This window comes from Neoarius graeffei, chromosome 7, assembly GCF_027579695.1.
Source record: "Neoarius graeffei isolate fNeoGra1 chromosome 7, fNeoGra1.pri, whole genome shotgun sequence".
NCBI lineage: Eukaryota > Metazoa > Chordata > Actinopteri > Siluriformes > Ariidae > Neoarius > Neoarius graeffei.
This window is the reverse complement of record NC_083575.1, coordinates 40,722,154-40,738,326: the sequence shown is the minus strand read 5'-3', so window position 1 is coordinate 40,738,326 and position 16,173 is coordinate 40,722,154. Positions and strand designations below refer to the sequence as shown.

The 16,173-nt window shown below is 43.3% G+C and overlaps 1 protein-coding gene across 7 annotated transcripts in view; it reads left to right on the top strand.

Moving 5' to 3' along the window:
• The window catches only part of akt3a (v-akt murine thymoma viral oncogene homolog 3a), a 199,482-nt gene that overhangs the window by 95,437 nt on the left and 87,872 nt on the right, over positions 1 to 16,173 (top strand). The window lies entirely within an intron of this gene.

The window sequence follows — 16,173 nt, the reverse complement described above, 5'->3', positions numbered from 1 at the left end:
ACTTGAGGTTTAGTGATTTGACTACAACACTGATAATTACACTATATTTACACAATCTGATGTAGAATGCACTTTCTTTTGTACAAGTTTACTGCCATTGTCTTGCTGTTGCACTCCAGCCTATTAGTTAGCCTAATAATTAAATAATATTGGCTGGTGTTGAGTGGTATATCAAATGTATTCCATTCAGCTAGCATGATATTGAATGAGTCGAAGATGAAAATACCATGAAAAAACCCAGCCAATATTATTATTATTATATGTACACATTCCTTTCAAGTGTTCAATGCATCTTTCTCTTTCAAAATTCTCTCAAAATCTTCCGTATTTAACGATGCAAACCTGGCGGCCATGTTTTTGGTTTTTTTTTACAAATTGTCCCAGTCGCTCGCTAGCACAGAGGTTTTACATCTCCAGTGTGTGACGTCATGTCTTGACAACCATGGAATATCGTAAACCATATTTGACGCTCATTCTCCATTGGGTAGAGTGATGTACAGTAATACACATAGGATAAGCGATATGCTAGCAATATTGCATGCTATCAAAACAAATTAACAAAACCTGCTAGAAGGGAATAGAATGCATGTTTTTATTCCATTGAAAAAGTGTCCTGTGCATATTTCATTTCATATTTGTAATTGATCACACTCCACCTGTATACGCCACCGACCATTATATAACACGCTCTGTACATTTTATCACTTGTTTATTGGAAGGAATGCAGAGTAGGAGTTTCATTGTACAGTGTAACTGTTTTATTTTACTTGTTGACAATATTTAAAAAATAAAAATAAAAAGCGACAGCGTACAAGAAGAAGCAGTCTTTGTCACATGTACACTCAAGCACGGAGTTAAGAACACAGTGAAATTTGTTCTCTGCATTTAACCCATCTGAAGCAGTGAACACACACACACACACACACACACACACACACACACACACGTATATGTACCCAGAGCAGTGGATGCCCAGGGAGCAGTTGGGGATTAGGTGCCTTGCTCAAGGGCTCTTCAGCCCAAGGCTGCTCCATGTTAACCTAACGCCATGTCTTTGGGCTGTGGAGGAAACCCACAGGGAGAACATGCAAACTCCACACAGAGAGGCCCCCGTTGGCCTCTGGGCTTGAACCCAGAACCTTCTTGCTGTGAGGCGACAGTGCTAACCACTACACCACCATGCCATCCACCGTGCCATAGTGAATCAGCCACAGGTCTAGTGCCCCTGCTGGCTGGCTGCAGTATAATGTGGAGCACCGCCCATCCCAATGTGTTTCAATGACAAAATAGCCTATTTTCCCGAATGACTTTTTTGCGTGCTCTGATTCGGCAGAAATTGTTTTTTAAAATGTCATTTTACTCTTTCAGTAGAAGGCATGGATACACTTGAGAATGAAATGATCAACAGCCTCGGCGATGCGTAGCAACTTGGTATTAGGGGAAGGGGAGGGTCTACCACATGAGTAGACGACTCTCTTCGCTACTCTGAAGCACAGACTCTGGCTCCAAATTTGACAACATGGCAGAGGAATTTTGACTTCATTTCTATATAACGGAAGGGCATGGAGTCGCACCATCCATGATTTTTACAGTCATTGGTTTTATTGTGCAAATGATTAGTAAACTCTCGAATCCTGTACATGTACATTATGTACAGGACGTACAGTGAAATAATGAATGAGGTGACCCGACACAAAGCACTCACTGTTGCCACCCGGAAGCTGATCATTTTCCAATAACAGCGTTGTTATTGTTCCCATTGTTTCTTTCCAACAAGTCTGTGTAAGGTTACTATAGAAGCGATAACTAATACGAATACCTCTGTTCTCACTGAACAAGTACGAGAGTCAGCGTGACGAGTAAATTTCAAGCTGAAAGAAATCCCTGTGCATTTTAGTGTGGAAATAATAATATTATTGTAGGGAAATCATGGCCAAATGGTTAGAGAAGCAGCTTAGGGACCAAAAGCTCACTGGTTCGATTCCCTCGACCAGCAGGAATGGCTGAAGTGCCCTTGAGCAAGGCACCTAACCCCCAGGCTGCTCTGGGTATGTTGTACGTCGCTCTGGATAAGAGCGTCTGCTAAATGCCTGTAATGTAATGAAATGATGTGCATCAGTCATACACGGGATTCACAGTGAATGATGAATAAAGTGAACATCCATGTACTTTGGAACATACTGTACTTTTGTTCATTGGAAGTTTGGGCAACACTACAAAATGGCTGCACCCCAAATAGTCTCTTGTCTCTCTCATCTCATTATCTCTAGCCGCTTTATCCTGTTCTGCAGGGTCGCAGGCAAGCTGGAGCCTATCCCAGCTGACTACGGGCGAAAGGCGGGGTACACCCTGGACAAGTCGCCAGGTCATCACAGGGCTGACACATAGACACAGACAACCATTCACACTCACACCTACGGTCAATTTAGAGTCACCAGTTAACCTAACCTGCATGTCTTTGGACTGTGGGGGAAACCGGAGCACCCGGAGGAAACCCACGCGGACACGGGGAGAACATGCAAACTCCATACAGAAAGGCCCTCGCCGGCCACGGGGCTTGAACACGGACCTTCTTGCTGTGAGGCGACAGCGCTAACCACTACACCACCACGCTGCCACCCCAAATAGTCTACTGTTTAAATAAATAAGGAAGCCAACTTCAGACAGGGGAAGTCTAATGGTTAGAGAAGCAGCTTTGGGACCAAAAGGTTGCTGGTTTGATTCTCTGGACCAGTAGGAATGGCTGAAGTGCCTTCGAGCAAGGCACGTAACCCCCAACTGCTCCCCGGACTGCTCTGGGTATGTTGTACATCGGTCTGGATAAGAGCGTCTGCTAAATGCCATTAATGTAATGTAAACATAACGCAAGTCTTTAAACTAGTATACACTGTGGGTGCCACTGTGCTAAGCCTTCTCCAGGGATAAAATCTCTGGACACTGCTTTGCACTTTATTTCCTGTCAGCGAATCATCTGCTGGATCAGATTGACTGACTGACTGACAGACAGACAGACGGACCAATCCAAGACGGAAAACACAAAAACATCACTGGGTTGACTTTATGATTGTAGGGATTGTAACTGTCAGGAGACTGTTAGGGGAGTCTATTGGCCGAAGTGACGGTAACAATATTTCTGTTCTTACTACAGAAATACTATTTCTATCAGAGCACTATGTATATTTCTGGTTTTGTAAACTTTGATGGTTCATCATGATTTGAGGCGGCACGGTGGTGTAGTGGTTAGCGCTGTCGCCTCACAGCAAGAAGGTCCTGGGTTCGAGCCCCGTGGCCGGCGAGGGCCTTTCTGTGTGGAGTTTGCATGTTCTCCCCGTGTCTGCGTGGGTTTCCTCCGGGTGCTCCGGTTTCCCCCACAGTCCAAAGACATGCAGGTTAGGTTAACTGGTGACTCTAAATTGACCGTAGGTGTGAATGTGAGTGTGAATGGTTGTCTGTGTCTATGTGTCAGCCCTGTGATGACCTGGCGACTTGTCCAGGGTGTACCCCGCCTTTCGCCCGTAGTCAGCTGGGATAGGCTCCAGCTTGCCTGCGACCCTGTAGAAGGATAAAGCGGCTAGAGATAATGAGATGAGATCATGATTTGAATGAAATGTCGATTATTATTATTTGCACATGTACAGTCAAGGTGGCACATTCCAGTCCCACTTTCCGTAAAGTGAAGGAATGTGTAGCTGTTGTGATGTCTCTGCCGTGCTCCGACGCGTCCCCTATAAATAGCGAGCACCTGAAAACTCTTCTTAGAAAGCCTCAGACTGTGGCACACAGCCCAAACCAGTGGTTGGTCGCGCTCCGTCTGCTGTCCAAACCTATTCAAATAGCTGTTGCTTAAGGAGCAATTCATTATGCAACTGATTAAGTGTTCAGTTTCAGATCTGCCACAGGCCATAGCTACCACAGGAGGTTTGATGAGAACGTGCTGGTTAGGAAAATGAAGCTGTATTGCTACCGTGGTCGTTGTCTCGTTCTCTCGAGACTGACGACCAGCTGAGAGGAAGCTGACATTTCAGTGCAGAAGCAGCACATATTAAGAAGTGGTTATTTGTAAGGCTAAAAGTCACCGTTTTGAGGAAGGAGACACTTGGTGTATGTACCATTATGATTCTTGGCTCTTTGCTTCAGAGAGTAAACCAGCCAGACTTCAGTTACGACACAAGTTCAGGGGAATGAGGCAAGTTTTTACTAATTGCTATTCGAAACGGGTACAGCGCAAGGTTTAGCATCTCTTCGGGATTAAACAAAGACTTGGATTGTTGCATCCGAAAGCAGAGGTCTTCCTTGCACGGCTACGCCACCTCTCCCCACCATCCTATTTTTTTTTTTTTTTGGGGGGGGGATAAAAGGACAACTTTCTTTGTGTTCGGAGCAAAGACGTTTTTTCAGTGGCATGGAAATGAGAAAGTCTATGGTGCCATTATGCCGCCAAAACAAACATTTCTTTTATGCGCCTTTATTGCGACTTCCTGTCTTCAATGAGGCAACTCCACTATTAACCAGTGACGATGTACTACAGTGCCAAAGCTAGCAATAAACAATCTGAACAGTACGGCTGCTGTTTTGGTGTTGACATGACAGGCATGTCTTAATTCAGCTTCCTCCATCGAACCTCTTTTATCACCTCTTCAGAAAGTCTCTCTTCTCTCATGTTCTTATGTCACAAGAGTCCAGATTAATGTTTATATCTTCCTGAAGACCTTCAAGTGGAAGGCCATCGAAGACACGGCTATTGGCAGAGTGCCATGGCTCGCTGTCAATGCACAATAATTGCACATCTTGCACACACCAAACCACAGAGAATATGAAGTGCTTGTATAGATATACGGCCTGTCATTTTGGCCAGCCGTGTGTCACGAAGGAGCGCTCGCGGGAGGAAGTGAAGTGGTCTGAGAGTGTTCCTTGTCACTCCTTGTCACCACAGCTGTGTAAAACTGCCATTAAATCAGCAGGCCTGGTTGCTAATGGTGACTCAGTGTAGTGTGACACAGTGGAGCAGGCGTCCCGCAGCACCACCTTCAGCTCAGGAAGCAGAACTGCTGCAGTCCTGTTCAGGGGGAACTAAAAGTAAACATACGGTACACGTCATCACTATACTTCAGCCATGAAATATTAAGATGCGAAAACAGTTACACGTTTCCCTGTTATTTGCCTTTATCTGAATTTGGATCTTGTGTGCTATGAGTAGTTTTGTTGTCTGAATTGTTCTACACTCATGTGTGAGCATTATAAAATGCATCTAATTGTTACTTGATGATAGTTTTTTATTAATCAGTCGCCACAACATAAGCATGATCCGTCTCAATAAACCTATAAGGCTGTGTATTTACACAGGTCATTCAGTTTTCCCAAATGAAATATTAAATATATTTTTTTCTTTTTTCTGCTTTCTCCCTCCCCATCATGAACCAACACAAACAGGTAAGTCACTTTACTAACCTTTTATACGATCACGTTCTGAAAAGTCCCTTTTTCGTGAGCATTTTCATAGCAGCACTCATGAAGGAACTAATCCAGTAGCAGTTATTAGATTTAAAAAAAAAAATGTGTGTATATATATATATATATATATATATATATATATATATATATATATATATATATATATATATATATATATATTACTTTGTGAATATGAAATCATCACTAGTAACGCCTCGGGCTGCTTCTTGTATCTCTCGGGGGGAGGCCAGTGCACCGAAAGTGTTTCTGGGATATATTTAGTCAGCCATTTCATGTGTCTCACGGAATACACGTTGCCAATTTAACCATCATTTTAGTCCATGCTAGCTTTTTATGCCCTGCTTGTCACAACGCAGTGTGTGTGTGTGTGTGTGTATGTATGTATGTTGTGTGTGTGTGTGTATACATGCATACGCACACACACACACAGACAGAGCCATATTTAAAATCCCAGTAATCTGCAATGACATGGTTGTTTTAGCATGTCGTTGCAGAGCCTGTGATTCCAGAATAAGTATAACTATATCATTTGATCACTGTCTTACTGTCTTGCATCATATTTTTAAAGGAACGCTCTTGTAATTACAACTGCTGCCCCATGTTACAGGTATTAACTTTCGGTTGTTCTCTTCTTGTTGCTAGTGAACAGATCTGAACTTTGCAGTTTGGATTATATGAAGTGTTGCGTCCTGTGTGAATAAGCATAGAATTTATAGAATTACGGCCCTAATTCTGTAGCGGATGCAGCAGTAGGCACAGTGAATGTGGGGCAGCCATTTCTTGGTGTGGGACTGTGCTGTACTGACTCTTCTGTTCTATATCGCTGAGCTGACAGGGACTGCTAGTGGAAGGGGAAGGCCAGATTCCCGGTACTGCTCAGATAAGTCAGTTCTGACCGCTGTCACAGACGGAAAACACACTGCATTCCATTTCACACGACACTTTTAGAGCTTCTAGCTGTCTTGTTCTTGTGTATGGGTCAGCTGATCCATCATGAGAATGATCTGGATACCTTCTTTAATTCTATCCACATTCACTGGATATGAGCAATTGTGCACTCTTGATTGATTGGCTACTCTACTACTAGGCTATCAGCTCATATACCGTGCGTAGAGAAAAACAAAATGGCAGCACGTGCTGCTGAACCAACCGAGGACGAAATAAAAACTCTGCTTGAAAACAAAACCCCAAAATTATCAAGTATTTAAAAGAAACAGAAATGGCTAAAAGAATATGAATATATACACACACATATATTTCCCCCCACCAATATCGCCTGTTCCACACTCCAGCCCAGTTGGTGGCAGTAATTCACCTTTAAGTTGGTTTGCCAACCTCCAAAAAACCCTAAAGACGAAGAAAACCCCAAAAAATACAAAAGGAAAAAAGCAACAAAATATGGAATAAAAGTATTTAATGGTGTGGCTTTTTTTTCCAGAATTATTATTATAGCACTTTTCACAAATTGCTAGTCATTTTGCCAGTTTGCTTACATTCTCAGTGGAAATTATTTTCTCAGACGTTTTGTATAAATTTTTTTTTTTAATTTATCGAATTTGCCAAAAAAAACCCAAAATGCTCTGTTTCTCAAAATCCATTGAATGTGGATAGAATAAAACAGTTATTCCACTCAATCTCGTCATACATGGCTTATAGCCAACTCTGTGCTACGCGCCTCGTCGGCCATCAGCTCATGTACAACTTAATTTCGTGGAAAAACTGATAAGTGCGCTTCTGAACGCATGCTGAGAAGTCCACCCTCAACCGAGAGTCATAGTGTGATGTAGCATTTGACATAAATATTGTTGTTATTGGCAGTCATTCCCTGGAACCTTCTCGACAAGTTCACCTGGATGTTGTCACAATGTCCTGCATGACAAACTCATCTAGGACTGACTGGAAAGGTCTTCAGAGATGACCGTTACATTTAAAGCTCTGCGATGGCTACCTTGTAGAAGGTGCATGGTGACGCCCAGTTAGCAGCAATGCAGATTTCCTGGCCAGTTAGGCCTCGAACTAATGCCCATGAAGATGAAATACGCCTTCAAGGGTGGCATGTCACAGCAGGCCATCCAGTCAAGAGTCTAGTCCTCTGAGCCGAAGTGTAAACGGCGGTCTCGCTTGGCTAAGGTATGGAGAAATGTATGCTTGTTAAGTATTCTTTCCTAACTTACACACAGCACATGAATGATGGATAACAAGTGTAGTGAAAAGGTGAGGGAGCCCAGTTCAAGCCAAGCGCTCTACACTCCCCTCCGCCACAGAGAGGTAAAAGGATATATAACCTGTAGCTGCGACTAAATACAGATACACTACATGGCCAAAAGTATGTGGGTACCGAACCAATCACACTTGTATGTGCTTGTTGAACATCTAATTCCAGATACCCTCCACTCTTCTGGGAAGACTTTCCACTAGATTTCGGAGCATGGCTGTGGGGATTAGTGCTCATTCAGTCACAAGATTATTAGCAAGATCAAGGACTGATGTTTGGTGCACAGTCAGTGTTCTAGTTCATCCCGAAGGTGTTCAGAGGGGTTGAGGTCAGGGCATTGTACAGGGCATTCAGGTTCTTCCACTCCAATCTTGTCGTCATCGTCGTCTTCTTACTGCAGATTTGTTAGCTAGCTTAGGAGAGCTACCCAGGGTAGACTTCGAGGACGTAGAGCAGTTCCCACCCAATCATTCACACACATTGACACCTGTGGGCAATGTAGAATAGCCAGTTAACCTAACCGCATGTCTTTGGACTGTGGGGGAAGCCCATGCAGACACGGGGAGAACATGCAAACTCCACACGTGAGGTTCAAACCACTGCGCCACCGTGCCGCTCCAGTCTTGGCAGACCATGCCTTCATGGAGCAAGCTTTGTGCACAGGAGCATTGTCATGCTGGAACATGTTTGGGCCTCAGTTCCAGTGAAGGGAAATTGTAACGCTACAGCAGACAGGGACGTCCGACAGGATTGTGTGCGTCAAACTGTGGCAACGATTGGAGGAGGAGCCACACACAGGTGTGACGGTCAGGTGTCCACATACTTTTGGCTATACAGTGTAGCTTCAAGTTGCACACGAGGTCTGACATGCGTGGAAGGTGGCCATGTTGCAGTAGTTTATCACATACTGCAGCACTTTTACAGTCACTGTGACTTTTTTTTTTTAAAGTGTCAATATGTATGAGAAGTTATCCGAGTGATTTTTATCGCCTCTGGTGGTTACCTGGTATACGCAGAACTACAGGAAACATGCATAACTAGCATTTTCAGCATACGTGTGTCTGTATAAGTGAATGAGCAAACTTGTTCGTCTTTTGCGTGCGTGCGTGTGTGTGTTTGCATGCATCTGCTGGCCATGCAGTTCTTTGTGGGTATCGTTTCCCTCCCACATGATGGCCTCCCATAAATAATTCACATCCTCCTCTCCTCATTGCCTCCTTTAGCCAAACTTTTTACACAAAGCCTCTGCCGCACTTGCCGCCACAGCCCTCTGGATAATTATAGCTGCAGCTGCCTACAGAGTGGCCTCCCCAACAGTTTGCTGTATTGGGGGGGGTGCACGCGTGCATGTGTGTGAAACGGAACACCTGTTTGTTGTGGGTTCTCTAGATGACTGCTCTAGTCAAAGCCTATGTATAGGGAGGAGTGTGTAGGGGACGAGGCTTCCAGCCTTTCGCTGTTCTCACCCCGGCTTCCCGCTGATCTGTCTCGCGGCCTGACTGGAGCAAAGAAAGATCTGGTCATCTGGCTCACACCAGAGAGGCTGCGCCATTCCCAGCTTTTGTTGTCTATTGACACCTCCTCCCTCGTGCTCTCTCCTTTTCCTGTCCTATAATCGAAAACGGAGATGAATGAGGCTATGTCAGTATGGCTTTCAAATGGCTAGATCTTAGAACTGCTTACTTTGGCAAGATGGATACATAGTCCATGTCTGATCTGGGATCTGTTCACATCTTTAAGGATAATATCAAAGCGAGTTATTCTCAGTAAGTTAGATGAAGAGACGGCTGAAGTTGGTGTTCGTGAGAGAACGGAGAGACTCATGCTGCCCTCTTGCTGTGGCTCTGGGCGTTGGCTTCTCTTGCTCTCCCTCCTCGGGGAGATGATTAGGAAACAGCTGCAGACTAAAGACCGTTTAAGTGAGGGCTGGCCGTCTGTTTCTGTTCTTCCGTTCAAAACCGACAGCAGCTCATAGCTCAGTGAACTTTATTCTTCTGTGCTAAGTCTAGTATTATTTTAATATCTAATGGGAAGTCTATTTTTACCCAAGAGGCACTGGTTCGTTTAAAACTGAATATGAGATTTTAAACAGACAGATGCATTTACCTCAAGTGTCCTCTGATAAATTGTCCCAGCTGATTGTGTGTGTGTGTGTGTGTGTGTGTGAGACTTTCCCGTTTGCTTTATAACAGCTGAGATTAGGGGTAAGCTTTTTATGACTGATCTCAGGTGAGATGTAGAGTGTAATTCACGTCTCTGTCGTGTCTCTGACACCTCGCTGTGCAGAGTACCAGCAGTGGCAGAATACGACTGAAGAGGAAATGCTCGACTAATCCCAGGGATTAAAAGGGTGCAGTTTGTGTGGCTTAGATTAGGAGAGTGAAATCTGTTTTTAGCCTTCAGTAGAGTAGCCTGTACAAAGAGCACAAAGAGGTGGCTAATCCGGGCTGAGTTAGGAGCAGGCTAATTTAGGACAGGGACCGATCTCTCAGCCTCGGGCCTTACTGGGAGCTAAGAAAAATGTATTATATGGTGGACTGAGTGTATCAATAAGCGACAGATGTGAAGAGACGCTGAGGATATTTGGGCCAACTGTTCGGGATCTGATCAGTGATGTGAGCAGAATGTTTTATCTTTGCCAGAATACTGTATGATTTAAGCTAATATCTCTCATATTTTGAAGGAGCTTTATAGAGCACATGGATGGCGAGCTGGCCTGCAATACAGATGCGAGTGGGGAGTCAAACCCTGGCGGTTACCAGTGGACTGCCCCCCCCCCCCGTAACCCTAGCTACAATAGAGCTTGTAGGACTTGATGGTACAATCCCTTGAATAATCAGCACTGCTTCTTGCCTGTTGTCTTGAGTGGGAGAGCGGTAAAAACTTCATTGGGGTCATAAGGTGGGCACCCTCCTTCCTTGATGTTTCATTGATTTTAGGCCCACGACATCTCCAGAGGGCTCAACGGCGACACCTGGCGTCCCAGGTGTGCCCCCCTCTGTTTTTACCCCTCAGTGGTCATCACCCCCTCAATGGTCATCTCACAGCCCAGCTGGAGTCCTTCCTCTTGATCCACAGCCAGTTGCTGCAATACAGACGCGAGTGGGGAGTCAAACTCTCGCGGTTACCAATGGACTGGCCCCCCACTGTAACCCTAGCTATATAATAGGCGAAAGGCCGAGGGCTATAGAAATGAAGATCGGCGCTATACCCATGTGACTCGAGAGCTGGGTAGTACTGGGACAGGAGACTGCCTGGGAAGACCAGATCCGAGTGCAGGAGGGACTTTAACTTGACTTAAAGCACATGGCTACAGGAGAAAATACGTTGTTGTTTTTTTTTTTCTCTCCTGATTGTGAATAATTGTTTTGGGACTTAATGTGTTTCTGGCAAACAGAACACTTTGTTAGGTAAAATCAGGCATATGGCTGCTCGGTTGATTCTCTTCGGTGCTTATGTGATTATGATTAATGTGGACACCTGAGGTGTTTAAGCACATCATGACAGCTCTTTTCAACTATCTGATCATTCAGCCTCAATATGCAGGATTGGTCAGTGCTCACGCTCCAAGCATTAATACACCTGCAAACCTCTGATGTTTGTTTGTTTGTTTGTTTGTTTGTTTACAGTAGTGCTTGAAAGTTTGTGAACCCTTTAGAATTTTCTGTATTTCTGCATAAATATGACCTAAAACATCATCAGATTTTCACACAAGTCCTAAAAGTAGATAAAGAGAACCCAGTTAAACAAATGAAACAAAAATATACTTGGTCATTTATTTATTGAGGAAAATGACCTAATATTACATATCTGTGAGTGGCAAAAGTATGTGAACCTTTGCTTTCAGTATCTGGTGTGACCCCCTTGTGCAGCAATAACTGCAACTAAACGTTTGCGGTAACTGTTGATCAGTCCTGCACACCGGCTTGGAGGAATTTTAGCCCGTTCCTCCGTACAGAACAGCTTCAACTCTGGGATGTTGGTGGGTTTCCTCACATGAACTGCTCGCTTCAGGTCCTTCCACAATATTTCAGTTGGATTAAGGTCAGGACTTTGACTTGGCCATTCCAAAACATTGACTTTATTCTTCTTTATTCATTCTTTGGTAGAACGACTTGTGTGCTTAGGGTCGTTGTCTTGCTGCATGACCCACCTTCTCTTGAGATTCAGTTCATGGACAGATGTCCTGACATTTTCCTTTAGAATTCGCTGGTATAATTCAGAATTAATTGTTCCATCAATGATGGCAAGCCGTCCTGGCCCAGATGCAGCAAAACAGACCCAAACCATGATACTACCACCACCATGTTTCACAGATGGGATAAGGTTCTTATGCTGGAATGCAGTGTTTTCCTTTCTCCAAACATAACGCTTCTCATTTAAACCAAAAAGTTCTATTTTGGTCTCATCCGTCCACTAAACATTTTTCCAGTAGCCTTCTGGCTTGTCCACGTGATCTTTAGCAAACTGCAGACGAGCAGCAATGTTCTTTTTGGAGAGCAGTGGCTTTCTCCTTGCAACCCTGCCATGCACACCACTGTTGTTCAGTGTTCTCCTGATGGTGGACTCATGAACATTAACATTAGCCAATGTGAGAGAGGCCTTCAGTTCCTGGGGTCCTTTGTGACCTCGCTGACTATTACACGCCTTGCTCTTGGAGTGATCTTTGTTGGTCGACCACTCCTGGGGAGGGTACCAATGGTCTTGAATTTCCTCCATTTGTACACAATCTGTCTGACTGTGGATTGGTGGAGTCCAAACTCTTTAGAGATGGTTTTGTAACCTTTTCCAGCCTGATGAGCATCAACAACGCTTTTTCTGAGGTCCTCAGCAATCTCCTTTGTTCGCGCCATGATACACTTCCACAACCATGTGTTGTGAAGATCAGACTTTGATAGATCCCTGTTCTTTAACTAAAACAGGGTGCCCACTCTCACCTGATTTGTCATCCCATTGAATGAAAACACCTGACTCTAATCTCACCTTCAAATTAACTGCTAATCCTAGAGGTTCGCATACTTTTGCCACTCACAGATATGTAATATTGGATCATTTTCCTCAATAAATAAATGACCAAGTATAATAATTTTGTCTCATTTGTTTAACTGGGTTCTCTTTATCTACTTTTAGGACTTGTGTGAAAATCTGATGATGTTTTAGGTCATATTTATGCAGAAATATAGAAAATTCTAAATAAAGGGTTACTGAATACAATTTCTTAATTTCCCCTGTCTGCTATTAAACTGATTGTGCAGACCAAAATCCCAATTTCAGGCCATCTACAGTGTGAAATACAGGTGTGTTTATCTCTGACTTGTTAGTTCACTGCGTAGACTAATGGAAATTTGTCATCAGCTGATGAGACGGCGTTCCCGATTCTGTCATCATGCTTGTGCATTATTAATTCACTCGCTTGTGGAGTACGCTCCTGTATTGTAGTAGTGACTGTGGATGAGCTCCTGTGCACATTCCACTAACGACTTAGATTAGTGTTGCTTATACTCAGTGTGACCCGTAATTCCAGAACAGTAAATATTAATGTTGACCCTTTGCCCACAGTCATGGGCGCTGTTTGTGAACTTGATTGGAGCGGGAGAAGTGTGTCAAAGAGGAGAGGATCTAGTTATACATCTGGACCTGTTACTGTAAATCTTATAGCCGTATACACTAGTTCAGGGATGAAGAGTCATCTAGGCAGGCTTTGTGTATGCATGATGACCGGATGTAGTTGGAATGTAATTTACGATTCAGACTAATGCACAGCATCCTGCATTTTAGCAGCAACGTCATAGAAGCGGAAGAAGAAAGCCTTCGTGTTTCAGACGTAGTTTAGTTCATCCACTAGCCACACACACACACTTCTCATAAAATCATCAGAAATGAGAGAGCTGTATGGTCACTTTGACCTCACTCAACACTCCTCTCTCTCTCGGCTGTCGGTGACTGGCTTTAGTGCTTTCAAGGGTAGGACAGTTGTTTGAAATTCACTGGCTTTTCTGCTGTATGGCCAATCATGGGGAGATTATATGCGCATACATACATTTTGTGGTCAGAAGTTTACATACAGTGACATGAATGTCATCTTGGATATGAATATCATGGCAGTATTTGGTCTTTCAATAATTTCGTTGAACTGTTCCTTTTCTGTGGCAGAATGATTGTACAGCATACATCTGTAATTAAAAAAAACAAAACGAATTTGGTGCACAAGTTTTAATTTTCTTTGGGTTTTCTGAAATCAACACAGGGTCAAAATATACATACAGCACACCTAATATTTGGGTAAAATGTCTCTTCGCAAGATTCACCTTGACCAAACATTTTTGTTTACCATGAACAAGCTTCTGGCAGAATTCTGGTTGGATATTTCATGACTCTTCATGGTAGAATTGGTAGAGTTCAATTAAATGTTTTTTTTTTTTTTTTCTTGGCATGGACTCGACTTATAAGCACGGTCCATATATTTTCAATAGGGTTGAAGTCAGGACTTGTTTTAAGCTTAATGTTAGCCTGCTTTATCCTCCACAACCAGCTCTGATGCGTACTTGGGTTCATTGTCCTGTTGTAACTCCCAAGCCCGAAGTTGTGTTCAAGTTTCTGATGGTTTATGCTGAAGAATTCTGAGGTAGTCCTCCTCCTTCATTATTCCATCCACTTTGTGCAATGAACCAGTTCCACTGGCAGCAAAACAGCCCCAGAGCATGATGATCCTACCACCACCACCAGCTGGTACAGTGTCCCTCTGTACATGGTGGTCATTGTGGCCAAACACCTCAATCTTTGTCTCATCTGACCATACAGCTTTCCTCCAGAAGGCTTTTACTTTGTCCGTGAAACTTTAGTTAAGCTTAAAGGTGTCAATTTTGGAGCAGAGGGTTATTTCTTGGATAGCAGCCTCCTAGTCCATGGTGATCTGAACTGTAGACAGTGATCCATCAGCTTCCAGTTCATGGCAGGGCTGTGCCATGGTGGTTCCCAGGTTGTTCCTGACCATCCAAACCAATTTCCTTTCAGCTGAGGGTGACAGTTTGGGTTTTCTTGAAGCAAAGTGACTACACCTCACAATAACTTGGATACAATTGTTTAATCTTGGAATTTACAGTTGTTTAGAAATGGCTCCAAGACACATTCCGGAGTTGTGTATATCTGCGATCCTCTTTCTCAGATCTGCATTGAGCTCCTTGGACTTTCCCATTTTACTGTGTGTTGGTCAAGCCAATGAGTGCTGTAAACAAACCCTTTTTATGAAGCTACCAGCTGTAGTCAATCATGATCATTAACAGGAAGTTAAGAGACCTCGGCCTTGGCAAGATAAGAGACATTTTGGAAGTTTCAGCACCTCTGAATTCATAATCTAAGTGAGCGTATGTACATTTTTGACCCTGTATGTATAATTTTGACCGTGTTGATTTCAGAAAACCCAAAGAAAATTAAAACTTGTGCACCAAATTCTAGTGACTTTTTTTTTTTAATTAAAGACGTATGCTGTACAATCATTCTGCCACAGAAAAAGAACAGTTCAAAGAAATGATTGAAAGCCCAAATATTGCCATGACATTCACGTCACTGTATACAAACTTCTGACTGTGTGTGTGTGTGTGTGTGTATATATATATATGTGTGTGTGTGTGTATAATATACACAACAAAAAATTTGGGACAAAGTACAAATTGTAAATAAAAACGGAATACAATCATTTACAAATCTCAAAAACTGATATTGTATTCACAATAGAACATAGACAACATATCAAATGTCGAAAGTGAGACATTTTGAAATTTCATGCCAAATATTGGCTCATTTGAAATTTCATGACAGCAACACATCTCAAAAAAGTTGGGACGGGGCAATAAGAGGCTGGAAGAGTTAAAGGTACAAAAAAGGAACAGCTGGAGGACCAAATTGCAACTCATTAGGTCAATTGGCAATAGGTCATTAACATGACTGGATGTAAAAAGAGCATCTTGGAGTGGCAGCGGCTCTCAGAAGTAAAGATGGGAAGAGGATCACCAATCCCCCTAATTCTGCGCCGACAAATAGTGCAGCAATATCAGAAAGGAGTTCGACAGTGTAAAATTGCAAAGAGTTTGAACACATCATCATCTACAGTGCATAATATCATCAAAAGATTCAGAGAATCTGGAAGAATCTCTGTGCGTAAGGGTCAAGGCCGGAAAACCATACTGGGTGCCCGTGATCTTCGGGCCCTTAGACGGCACTGCATCACATACAGGCATGCTTCTGTATTTGAAATCACAAAATGGGCTCAGGAATATTTCCGGAGAACATTATCTGTGAACACAATTCACCGTGCCATCCGCCGTTGCCAGCTAAAACTCTATAGTTCAAAGAAGAAGCCGTATCTAAACATGATCCAGAAGCGCAGACGTCTTCTCTGGGCCAAGGCTCATTTAAAATGGACTGTGGCAAAGTGGAAAACTGTTCTGTGGTCAGACGAATCAAAATTTGAAGTTCTTGATGGAAAT